We start from the raw sequence: 12588 nt of genomic DNA, 5'->3' as shown, positions 1-12588 counted from the left end.
AACCCATGGGGGAGGGGAAGGAAAAAAAAAAAAAAAGAGGTTAGAGTGGGAGAGAGCCAAAGCATAAGAGACTGTTGAGAACTGAGAGCAAACTGAGGGTTGATGGGGGGTGGGAGGGAGGAGAGGGTGGGTGATGGGTATTGAGGAGGGCACCTTTTGGGATGAGCACTGGGTGTTGTATGGAAACCAATTTGACAATAAATTTCATATATAAAGAAAAAAAATAAAAAAAAAAGAAAATGGTGATACAGGTAGGAGTCATAGAGCTGAGAAGAGGAGGTGGATTGATCTTGATAACTCACACATCAGTTAAGAAAGAAACTGTCTTGGGGCGCCTGGGTGGCGCAGTCGGTTAAGCGTCCGACTTCAGCCAGGTCACGATCTCGCGGTCCGTGAGGTCGAGCCCCGCGTTGGGCCTGAGCTGATGGCTCAGAGCCTGGAGCCTGTTTCCGATTCTGTGTCTCCCTGTCTCTCTGCCCCTCGCCCGTTCATGCTCTGTCTCTCTCTGTCCCAAAAATAAATAAACGTTGAAAAAAATTTTAAAAAAAAGAAAGAAAGAAAGAAACTGTCTTAAAACCAAACCACTTCCTTCTCCTCTATAAGAATTGATTCCTGGAGTCATTAAATCCATCCACCAGGTTTATTTATTTTCCCCATGCCATGGATGGGAGTGCACCATGAAAAGGATAACAGCAACAACTATAATGGGTTCTAGAGCAAATCAATTTAGACCCTGGTCAGTCTCTGCAGGAGCATGAAGTGGATCCTCAGACTTCTACTTTTCTACCCCATTCCAAAGCCCTGGGACCACCAGATGAGGAAGGCAGCTGGCCCTGGGAATAAGCAAATCAGAGGCACCCAGAAGGATGTCTGTCTGCTCTGAGTATCCCCTAATTCTGACTGGCCATAGTTGCTTCCTCAGGAAAATTGCCTTTCCCTGTCTACCAGGTTTAGTCATGAAAGCTATTTGAAGGAGACAGACAAAACTCAGCTAGAAGAGATATTCATTAATTCTCACCAAAGGAATAAAGCAAATGTTCATCTATTTCTGTCCGGGTCTCATATCTAAATTTAACAAAATGGTGAAGTACCAGGCAGAGGCCACTCTATGCCTTTCTGTCAGTCCAATTTGAATCTGTGTACTGAAGGATACAGCTTTCTGGTCTCTCAAGAGCACTACACCCAAGTCCTGTGCACACCCAGGCCAAAGGATTATGTTTACAGGATGTAGCTAACTGGTCACTCAGCAAGTATCAAGTGAGCACCTACTGTAGGGATGGGCCACCATAGCAAATAACTGAGTTTCATTTCAGTCATGGTGCGAAATGAGCGACAAAGTCTTGATCTGACCTCTCACAGGAGAATAGCTGTGCCTATATGGGTCACACAGAGAGAAATTCATGGAAAAGCCTACAAATGATATGTAAGAGATAGCTAAGACCACAAACAAGGCCAAAGTATCAAACATAACAGCTCCATGAGGAGTTTAGGACAAAAAGCCAAGAGAAAAATATTTGAAGATAGCTGATTGTTGGTTTCCCACCCAGCCACTATTATCAGCATCACCACCACCGTTTAATAATGGAATTGTGGACAGATACCATATGGTTTCACTCTTATGTGGATCCTGAGAAACTTAACAGGAACCCATGGGGGAGGGGAAGGAAAAAAAAAAAAAGAGGTTAGAGTGGGAGAGAGCCAAAGCATAAGAGACTGTTGAGAACTGAGAGCAAACTGAGGGTTGATGGGGGGTGGGAGGGAGGAGAGGGTGGGTGATGGGTATTGAGGAGGGCACCTTTTGGGATGAGCACTGGGTGTTGTATGGAAACCAATTTGACAATAAATTTCATATATAAATTAAAAAAAATAATGGAATTGTGGTATGGAATTCCTTGGTGGCTCAGTCGGTTAAGCATCCAACTCTTGGTTTTCACTCAGATCTCACAATTCATGAGAGCGAGCCCTGCTTTAGGCTCTGCACTGACAGTGTACTGAAGTCTACTTGGATTCTTTCTCTCTCTCTCTCTCTGTCTCTGCACTCCCCTGCTTGCACATCCTCTCTCTCACTCTCTCTCTCTTTCTCAAAATAAATAAATAAACATTTTTTTAAAATAATGGAATGATGGCATTATGGTATATAATCAGAAACAGAATAATAATTAAAATATTAGACTCCATTTTAAGTATGTTTCCAAGATTTAGAAAGCAAAGCAAATCTCCTTTGCCATGTGATGTCTCTGTTCTTCTATGGGTTTTCCTGTGCAAACTATCTCAAAACCTTCAGTCTCTCAATGAGTTATCAGATTGTCTGGCATTCACTTAAGGCAAAGGCATCATTTAAATGTTAAGTCAGTCCTTGTTCTATTCTTGTTAGCCTGTGAAAATTGTAACATCTCACAATTTCTATTAACTTTATGTTGGTTTTATATTGGTCATAATAGGATCCAGAAAATGTTTACATTATGGGGATTTTAAAGATTACCATCTAGGGGCGCCTGGGTGGCGCAGTCGGTTAAGCGTCCGACTTCAGCCAGGTCACGATCTCGCGGTCCGTGAGTTCGAGCCCCGCGTCGGGCTCTGAGCTGATGGCTCAGAGCCTGGAGCCTGTTTCCGATTCTGTGTCTCCCTCTCTCTCTGCCCCTCGCCCGTTCATGCTCTGTCTCTCTCTGTCCCCAAAATAAATAAACGTTGAAAAAAAAAATTAAAGATTACCATCTAAAGAAAACACATGTGGGGCACTTGGCTGGCTCAGTCAATAGAGCATGTGACTCTTGATCTCAGGTCATGAGTTCAAGCTCCACATTGGTTGTGGAGCCTACTTAAAAAATAAGACACATTGGCATAAACACCTATTTGCTATCCAAATTCCATTCTCCCTTTCTTTCACACTTAGGGAACCCAAGTTTGTGTGGGGTGGCAATGTACCCAGCTGAAAATACCCCATTTCCCAATCTCCCTTGCAGCCAATAATGGTGATGAGATACAGTTCTGACCAATGAGATGCAGGCAGAGCCTCTGGGGACAGTGTTCCTTCTGAAATGAAAAGGCAGAGAGAGACCAGGAGAAAGCACTTCACCCTTCAGCCTTCACTGTTATTCCCACCTGGAGTACAAGTATGAGAACTGGAGATGCAGCAAACATGCTGAGACCAAGTGGCGACAAGCAGGAAGTTGAAGGGCACCATGCTGAGAGTGGAGTAGAGGAAAGAAATCACTTGGGCTCCTATGGTGCTTCTGTGGCCTGGCTGCTGCTCCCAGACCTTTTGTATATGAGATGAGTAATGTGCTGCAGCTCAGTTAGGTGACATTCTATAATTCCAGCCCAATGGGATCCTAACTGATATGACATGCTTTTAAATTATCATGGAGAACATGTGGACTACCATAGACACCATTTAAGGAAAAACTGTGTTAGGTCCTTCGAGTGCTAAATGCTAATCCATATTATACTCATTGTATACCCACTTATGATTTGTTGCATGTATCTATGCATGCCCTCTCTTTAGTGAATGTATACAGCTCATCCCATCGTGTGAGTCCAGCCCCCCTCAGCTAATCCTCCTATTTTCTTTATAAAGTCCAGTATTGAGAGGAATTCTTTAGGTATTGTTTAGGAGTGGTGTCAAATCCAGATGACCCCAAGTGACCAGGCAAGCACACACCTTACAGAATTGTGCCTGAACAGGATTTATGCCTGTTTGGGCATGCCACCCCTCACAAAAATGTCTGTACATGCTGGTCCAGTAACCTGTCTTTACAAACAAGAATGTTTGTGAAGTTATCCAGCAATATTGATTCAGCATTCTCCCTACAGAAGTGTTGTGTGATACCTTAGTAAACACATAATTATTTCTCAAATCTAGCCATGACCATTTCTGTGATTTATTTACAACTTTTCTCTGTAGTCTATATATATCACCATATTTACTTCCCTTATGGAGTGATAACAAGCTGAGCTTATCTTTATGTTTTGATTTATTTGTTCTCTGTCTTCTTCCACTAGAATCTCAGTTCCTTGAGAAAGAATAGGCATTCAGTAATCACTGTACTTCATTAATCCTAAAATGCACATTCTTCCCCATTGCATATAGTTTAATATGGAGTCTAACATGGAAATGTGTCTTACCACTGATGGCATGTCATAGTTGGCAGCACTTTTTCTTTCTTAGTGGGACATAATATGGTACATATTGAGCTCAGTATCATCTTAGATTTGATTAAATATTTTTGGAATAAATGAATGCATAATTTATTTTGATGCTATCCCTTTGGTTTTCATCTTGTTTGGAAACAAAGAAGTTAAAACTCCTTTAATGAGTGTCTAGTATGTGCTGGGAATTCTTTTGAGAACAAAGATGGCAGACTAACATATGTGAATTACATAGTCCACTTAAAGATTTTGAGGCAGCAGCCCTGAATCAAGGCGCTTTAAGGTATTTGTGAATTTTTCTACACAGGAGTGTTTTTTAGTTTGTATACTCTACACATTGTGGAATGTGATGACTTATTTAACCATCCATCAGGTCTTTACTGAGTATACCTATGCAAGTTACTGTGTGTGGCTCTGAGGACATAGTGGAAAACCATAGAAAGATCTACCATCAAGGTGTCTGGTGGAAGCTAATGAACATTTCTGTCATGTAAATGCAAAAGTTGTGAAATAACTCAGTGTTCCACACCCTCTTTGGGAACCTTTAAAAAATTCAAGACTTTAAGGAGTGACATTTATCATCAGCAATGTAATCATATGGTGCATCAAGCAAGGTGAACTACAGATACACCCCTGAGCAGAGGCATTCATGCTGAGACCACAGCAGACCCATCCTTTCTCATTTTGATTAGTATTCACTGCTGTGTCTAGCTGCTTGTAGTTGATACCTGATTTGTAAGTGGAATGCAGTGTTAGATACTGGATCAGAGGCTGCAACTATTTTATTTTTTTATTTTTTATTTGAGAGAGAGAGAGAGAGCATGAGCGAGGGGGAGGGGCAAAGAGAGAGAATCTTAAGCAGCAAAGGGAGAGAGACCCTGGGATCATGGCCTAAGCCAAAATCAAGAGTCAGATGCTCATCCAACTGAGTCATCTAGGCGCCCCTAGCTGCAACTATTTTAAAAAGCAGAACTCATGGGGAGGCCTAGGTGGTTCAGTTGGTAGAGCATGCAACTCTTGATCTTGGGGCTCTGGGTTTGAGTCCCATGTTGGGCATAGAGATTGCTTTAAAAACTTTTTAAAAATATTTTTATTTATTTTTGAGACAGAGAGAGACAGAGCATGAGCAGGGGAGGGTCAGAGAGAGAGGGAGACACAGAATCTGAAGCAGGCACCAGGCTCTGAGCTGTTGGCACAGAGCCCGACGCAGGGCTCGAACTCACAGACTGTGAGATCATGACCTGAGGTGAATGAAGTCAGACGCTTCACCAACTGAGCCATGCAGGCACCCCAAGATTGCTTTAAAAAAAACAGAACTCACTAATAAAGTCAAATAAATACCATAAATATCACAGTTGATGAAAAATGACTGTCAGAAAACTTTGGATATTGTTAAATTGTTAAACGGACATGGATGAAGATTTAATTAGACTATATATTCAGCATGGGAGAAGAGATAATAGGGAGGAATGCAATGACAGTCTAAAGGTCGAAGCAACTGCAGAAATGGCATCCATGGCAACAAATGGCCAGGACAGAAGAGAGACTCCTAGACTACCTGTATCTTCCTGATGGTTTTTTTAAAATTAAGATATAATTGACATATAGCATTATATTAGTTTCAAGTATACAACATAAGAATTCTATATTTGTATATATTGTGAAATGATTACCACAATAAGTCTGGTTAACCTCCATCACCACACACAGTTACAAATTTTTTTGTGTGTTGAGAACTTTTAAGATCTACTCTCTTAGCAACTTTCAAATATGTAATACAGTATTATTAACTATAGTCATCATGCTGTACATTACATCCCCAGGACTTACTCATTTTATCACTGAAAGTTGGTACCTTTTGGCCAGCTTCATCCATTTCACCCACCACCCACCCCCTGCCTCTAGCAACCACCAATCTATTCCCTGTGTCTATGAGTTTAATTTTTTTTGTTTTGTTTTGTTTTTTGTTTTATTGTTTTTTTTAGATTTCACATACAAGTGAGATCATATGGTATTTGTCTTTCTCTATCTGGCTTACTTGACTTAGCCCTCGAGGTCCATCCATTATTGTCACAATGGCAGGATTTCCTTCTTTTTATGGATGAATAATATTCCATTGTTTTATATAGCATAGCTTCTTTATCCATTCATCTGTTGATGGACACTTAGGTTGTTTCCATATCTTGGCTATTGTAAATAATGATGCAATAAATATAAGGGTGCAATATCTTTTCAATTTAGTGTTTTCATTTCTTTTGGATAAGTACCCAGAAGTGGAATTGCTGGATCATATGATAGCTCTATTTTTAATTTTTCGAGAAAACTCCCTACTGGATGCACCAATTTATCTTCCAACCAACAATGAAACAAGGGTCCCCTTTTCTCCACATCCTTGGCAACACTTGTTATTTATTGCCTTTTTAGTTATTCACAGATGTGAAGTGATGTCTTGTTGTGGTTTTGATTTGCATTTCCCTGATGAGCACCTTTTCATGTACAAATTGGCCATCTGTATGTCTTCCCTGGAAAAATGTCTATTCAGATCCTCTGCCCATTTTTTAATTGGATTGTTTGGTTTTTGATATTGAGTTGTATGAGTTATTTATACATTTTGTATATTAACCCCTTACCAGATATATGGTTTGTCAATATTTGCTCCCATTCAGTAGGTTGCCTTTTCATTTACTTGATGGTTTCATTTGCTCTGCAGAATGAAATATCTTCATGAGCCCTCTAGTGGCAATGGCTGGGTAGTATCCCTCTAAGAGATGAGAACCTCTTGGAAATTGCCTGTTCTGAATGTCTCAGGGGAAGTTGGCTTGCAACTCTTGCTGAGCACTGAGGCACAGCATATGTCTATAAAGAACTACAATTTTGGCAAGGGAATTAAAAGCAAAAATGAACTACTGGGACCTTATGAAGATAAAAAGCTTCTGCACAGCAAAGGAAACAACCAACAAAATTAAAAGGCAACCAACAGAATGGGAAAAGATATTTGCAAATGACATATCGGACAAAAGGCTAGTATCCAAAATCTATAAAGAGCTCACCAAACTCCACACCTGAAAAACAAATAACCCAGTGAAGAAATGGGCAGAAAACACGAATAGACACTTCTCTAAAGAAGACATCCAGAGGGCCAACAGGCACATGAAAAGATGCTCAACGTCGCTCCTCATCAGGGAAATACAAATCAAAACCACACTCAGATATCACCTCACACCAGTCAGAGTGGCCAAAATGAACAAATCAGGAGACTATCGATGCTGGAGAGGATGTGGAGAAACGGGAACCCTCTTGCACTGTTGGTGGGAATGCAAATTGGTGCAGCCACTCTGGAAAGCAGTGTGGAGGTTCCTCAAAAAATTAAAAATAGACCTACCCTATGACTCAGCAATAGCACTGCTAGGAATTTACCCAAGGGATACAGGAGTACTGATGCATAGAGGCACTTGTACCCCAATGTTTATAGCAGCACTTTCAACAATAGCCAAATTATGGAAAGAGCCTAAATATCCATCAACTGATGAATGGATAAAGAAATTGTGGTTTGTATACACAATGGAGTACTACGTGGCAATGAGAAAGAATGAAATATGGCCCTTTGTAGCAACATGGATGGAACTGGAGAGTGTGATGCTAAGTGAAATAAGCCATACAGAGAAAGACAGATACCATATGGTTTCACTCTTATGTGGATCCTGAGAAACTTAACAGAAACCCATGGGTAAGGGGAAGGGAAAAAAAAAAGGGGTTAGAGTGGGAGAGAGCCAAAGCATAAGAGACTCTTAAAAACTGAGAACAAACTGAGGGTTGATGGGGGCTGGGAGGGAGGGGAGGGTGGGTGATGGGTATTGAGGAGTGCACCTTTTGGGATGACCACTGGGTGTTTTGTGGAAACCAATTTGACAATAAATTTCATATATTGAAAAAAACCCAAAACAAACAAACAAAAAATAAAATAGTTTATAATAAAAACACAATTATGATGGGACACAGTGAAGGCGGTCATAAGAGGAAGAAAGATCCCAGATACACAACCTAACCTTATGCCTTATAGAGCTGGAAAAAGAACAGCAAATAATGCCCCAAACCAGCAGAAGACAGGAAATAATAGATTAGAGCAGAAATTAATGCTATCAAAACCAAAAACCAAAAACCAGAAACAAACAAACAAACAGTAGAACAGATCAATGAAAACAGAAGCTGGTTTTTTGAAAGAATTAGCAAAATTGATAAACCACTAGCCAGTCTGATCAAAAAGAAAAAGGAAAGGAACCAAATAAATACAATAAAGAATGAAACAGGAGAGATCACAATCAACACGGCAGAAATAAAAACAATATTAAGAGAATATCATGCAATTATATGCCAATACAATGGGCAATATGGAAGAAATGGACAAATTCCTAGACACATATACACTACCAAAACTGAAACAGGAAGAAATAGAAAATTTTAACAGGCCCATAGCCAGTAAGGAAGTAGAGTCAGTAACCAAAAATCTGCCAAAAAACAAGAGTCCAGGGCCAGATGGCTTTCCAGGGGAATTCTACCAAACATTTAAGGAAGAGTTAACACCTATTCTCTTGAAGCTGATCCAAAAAATAGAAATGGAAGGAAAACTTCCAAACTCACTCTATGAAGCCAACATTACCTTGATTCCAAAACCAGACAGAGACCCCACTAAAAAGGAGAACTATAGACTAATTTCCCTGATGAACATGGATACAAAAATCCTCAACAAGATATTAGCCAGCCAGCTCCAACAATACATTAAAAAAATCATTCACCACAACCAAGAGGGATTTATATCTGGGATGCAGGGCTGGTTCAATATCCACAAAACAATTAACGTGATTCATCACATCAATAAAAGAAAGGACAAGAACCATATAATCTTCTCAATAGATGCAGAGAAAACATTTGACAAAATACAACACCCTTTCTTGATTAAAAAAAAAAAACCCTCAAGAAAGTAGGAATAGAAGGAGCATAACTCGAGATCATAAAAGCCATATATGAATGACCCAATGCTAATATCATCCTCAATGGGGGAAAACTGAGAGCTTTCCCCTTAAGGTCATGAACAAGACAGGGGTGTCCACTCTCACCACTGTTATTCAACATAGTATTGGAAGTCTTAGCCTCTACAATCAGACAACACAAAGAAGTAAAAGGCATCCAAATTGGCCAGGAGAAAGTCAAACTTTGACTCTTCTCAGATGACATGATACTGTATATGGAAAACCCAAAAGATTGCACCAAAAACTGCTGGAACTGATTCATGAATTCAGCAAAGTTGCAGGATATAAAATCAATGCACATAAATCGATTGCATTCCAATACACCAACAATGAAGTGACAGAAAGAAAAATCAAGGAATCAATCCCATTTACAGTTGCACAAACCATAAAATACCTAGCAATAAATCTAACCAAAGAGGTAAAAAAAAAATCTATGCATTGAAAACTATAGAAAGCTTATGAAAGAAATTGAAGAAGACACAAAGAAATGGAAAAGATTCCATGCTCCTTGATAGGAAGAACAAATACTGTTAAAATGTTGATACTACCCAAAGCAATCTACATATTCAATACAAAGCCTATCAAAATAACACCAGCATTTTTCGCAGAGCTAGAACAATCTTAAAATTTGTATGGAACCAGAAAAGACCCTGAATAGCCAAAGCAATTTTGAAAAAGAAAACCAAAGCTGGAGGCATCACAATCCTGGAGCTCAAGCTATATTACAAAGCTGTAATCATCAAAACAGCATGGTACTGGCACAAAAACTGACACTCAGATCAATGGAACAGAAGAGAAAACCTAGAAATGGACTCACAAATATATGGCCAACTAATCTTTGACAAAGCAGGCAAGAATATCCAATGGAATAAAGACAGTCTCTTCAGCAAATTGTGCTGGGAAAACTGGACAGCGACATGCAGAAGAATGAACATGGACCACTTTCTTACACCCTACACACACACACACAAAACTCAAATGGATGAAAGACCTCAATGTAAGACAGGAATCCATGAAAATCCTCAAGGAGAAAGCAGGAAAAATCCTCTTTGATCTTGGCCGCAGCAACTTCTTACTCAACACGTCTCCAGAGGCAAGGGAAACAAAAGCAAAAATGAACTACTGGGACCTCATCAAAATAAAAAGCTTCTGCACAGCAAAGGAAACAATCAGCAAAACTAAAAGGCAACTGAAAGAATGGGGGAAGATATTTGCAAACGACATATCAGATAAAGGGTTGGTATCCAAAATCTATAAAGAATTTATCCAACTCAACACCCAAAAAACAAATAATCCAGGGAAGAAATGGGCAAAAGACATGAATAGACACTTCTCCAAAGAAGACATCCAGGTGGCCAACTGACACATGAAAACATGCTCAACATCACTCATCATCAAGGAAATACAAATCAAAACCACCATGAGATACCACCTTACACCAGTCAGAATGACTAACATTAACAACTCAGGCAACAATAGATGTCAGTGAGGATGCAGAGAAAGAGGATCTCTTTTGCATTGTTGGTGGGAATGCAAGCTGGTGCAGCCACTCTGGAAAACAGTATGGAAGTTCCTCAAAATATTAAAAATAGAACTACCCTACACTCCAGTAATTGTACCACTAGGTATTTATCCAAGGTGTGCTGTTTTGAAGGGACACATGCACCCCAATGTTTATAGTAGTGCTATCAACAATAGCCAAAGTATGGAAAGAGCCCAAATGTCCATCAATGGATGAATGGATAAAGAAAATATGGTATATATATATATATATATATATATATATATATATATATATATACACAATGGAGTATTACTTGGCAATCAAAAATGGATGAATGGATAAAGAAAATATGGTATATATATATATATATATATACATATATATATATATATACACACACAATGGAGTATTACTTGGCAATCAAAAAGAATGAAATCTTGCATTTGCAACTACGTGGATGGAACCGGAGGGTAGTATGCTAAGTGAAATTAGTCAGGCAGAGAAAGACAAAAATTGTATGACTTCACTCATATGAGGACTTTAAGAGACAAAACAGATGAACATAAGGGAAGGGAAACAAAAATAATATAAAACAGGGAGGGGGACAAAACAGAAGAGACTCATAAATATGGAGAACAAACTGAGGGTTGCTGGAGGGGTTGTGGGAAGGGGGATGGGCTAAATGGGTAAGGGGCACTAAGGAATCTACTCCTGAAATCATTGTTGCACTATATGCTAACTAATTTGGATGTAAATTTTTAAAAAATAAAAAATAAAATAAAATAAAAAGGAAGTGGTGTACACACACACACACACACACACACACACACACAATGGCGTATTACTTGGCAATCAAAAAGAATGAAATCTTGCCATTTGCAACTATATGGATGGAACTGGAGGGTATTATGCTCAGTGAAATTAGTCAGTCAGAGAAAGACAAATATCATATGACTTCACTCATATGAGGACTTTAAAAGACAAAACAGATGAACATAAGGGAAGGGAAACAAAAATAATATAAAAACAGGGAGGGAGAAAAGCATAAGACCTCATAAATATGGAGAACAAACAGAGGGTCACTGGAGGGGGTAAGGAGGGGGGATGGGCTAAATGGGTGAGGGGTATTAAGGAATCATTGAAATCATTGTTGCACTATACACTAACTAATTTGGAAGTAAATTTTAAAAAATAAAATTTAAAAAACGGAAACCGATTTGACAATAAACTATATTAAAAAATAAAAGTAAATAAAATATATAACAAAATAAAAAATAATAATAAAAAGAAAATAGACTAAACAAAAATGACAGCTAAGTGAAGTAAGTCAGTTGGAGAAAGACAAATATCATATGATTTCACTCCTGTGTGGAATTTAAGATACAAAACAGGTTAACATAAGGGAAGGGAAGCAAAAATAATATAAAAATAGAAAGGGATCATAAGACACCCTTAAATACAGAGAACAAACTGAGGGTGGCTGCCAGGGTGTTAGGTTGGGGGAAAGAAGGGCTAAGAGGGTGAGGGACATTAAGGTGGACACTGGTTGGGATGAGCACTGGGTGTTATATGTAAGTGATGAATTACTAAATTCTATTCCTTAAAAAAGTATATATATATATATATTTATTAAAAATAAATAAAATTTTGGGGCGCCTGGGTGGCGCAGTCGGTTCAGCGTCCGACTTCAGCCAGGTCACGATCGCGCGGTCCGTGAGTTCAAGCCCCGCGTCAGGCTCTGGGCTGATGGCTCAGAGCCTGGAGCCTGTTTCCGATTCTGTGTCTCCCTCTCTCTCTGCCCCTCCCCCGTTCATGCTCTGTCTCTCTCTGTCCCAAAAATAAATAAATAAACGTTGAATGGAAACCAATTTGACAATAAATTTCATAAAAAAAAAAAAAAAAAAAAAA

This window comes from Herpailurus yagouaroundi, unplaced genomic scaffold, assembly GCF_014898765.1.
Source record: "Herpailurus yagouaroundi ecotype Mexico unplaced genomic scaffold, PumYag 511, whole genome shotgun sequence".
NCBI lineage: Eukaryota > Metazoa > Chordata > Mammalia > Carnivora > Felidae > Herpailurus > Herpailurus yagouaroundi.
The sequence above is the reverse complement of the archived record's forward strand: the minus strand, read 5'-3'. Positions refer to the sequence as shown.